Here is an 848-nt window from a genome sequence, read left to right as displayed (position 1 = left end):
ATATGTTTTTAATTGAATTATATATATATATATATATATATATATATATATATATATATGTATCTGTCTGTCTGTCTCTATCCCTCTATGTATACGTATATATATGCGTGTCTGCGAATGTGTACATGTATGTATGTGTGTCTTGAAGTCGTATGGAATTCTGTCTTTCACAAATGACTAAAAATTTGTTTTGTGTCAACATAATAGGAAAATAATTCTTCTATGTTGAGTGTTTTGTGACTCAGAAATGCACTGGGAATTACTTTAGACCAATGGTGGTGTGTTTAGGAGCATAATAGGCCAAATATTGGATGGCTGCTCCCTACTGTGTCCCTTAAAATTACAAAATACACCAAGAGACATTTAGTATTGTTATGCATCTGTTCAAATGACTTTAACCCTTTTGATACCATACTCCTGTTGAAATGCTCTGCGTTGGTGTCAATTAATTTTGAAAATAATGAAGAATTTAGTAAAATAACGGATGTGGCTGTGTGGTAAGAAGCTTGTTTCCCAACCACAAGGTTCCAGGTTCAGTCCTAATGCATGGCCTCTTGGGCAAGTGTCTTCTATGACCTTGGGCCAACGAAAACCTTGTGTGTGGATTTGGTAGACGGAAACTGAAAGAAGCCTGTCATATATAAATGTGTGTGTGTATGTGTTTTTATCTGTGTTTGTCCTCCCATCAACTCTTGACAACTGGTGTTGGTGTGTTTACATCCCTGTAACTTAGCAGTTCAGCAAAAGAGACCGATAGACCAGGTTTAAAAAATAAATCCTGGGGCTGATTCATTTGATTAGAAATTCAAGGCGGTGTCCCAGCATGGCTGGAGTCTAATGACCGATTT

General features: G+C 36.4%; 1 protein-coding gene across 1 annotated transcript in view; it reads left to right on the top strand.

Annotated features, from left to right (window-relative positions):
- Positions 1–848, top strand: part of LOC106877114 (target of EGR1 protein 1) — a 14,168-nt gene that overhangs the window by 8,632 nt on the left and 4,688 nt on the right. The gene's annotated exons all lie outside the window — the stretch shown is intronic.

This window comes from Octopus bimaculoides, chromosome 24 (assembly GCF_001194135.2).
Source record: "Octopus bimaculoides isolate UCB-OBI-ISO-001 chromosome 24, ASM119413v2, whole genome shotgun sequence".
NCBI classification, from domain to species: domain Eukaryota; kingdom Metazoa; phylum Mollusca; class Cephalopoda; order Octopoda; family Octopodidae; genus Octopus; species Octopus bimaculoides.
Note: the sequence above shows the minus strand (reverse complement) of the source record. Positions and strands in the feature narration are given on the sequence as shown.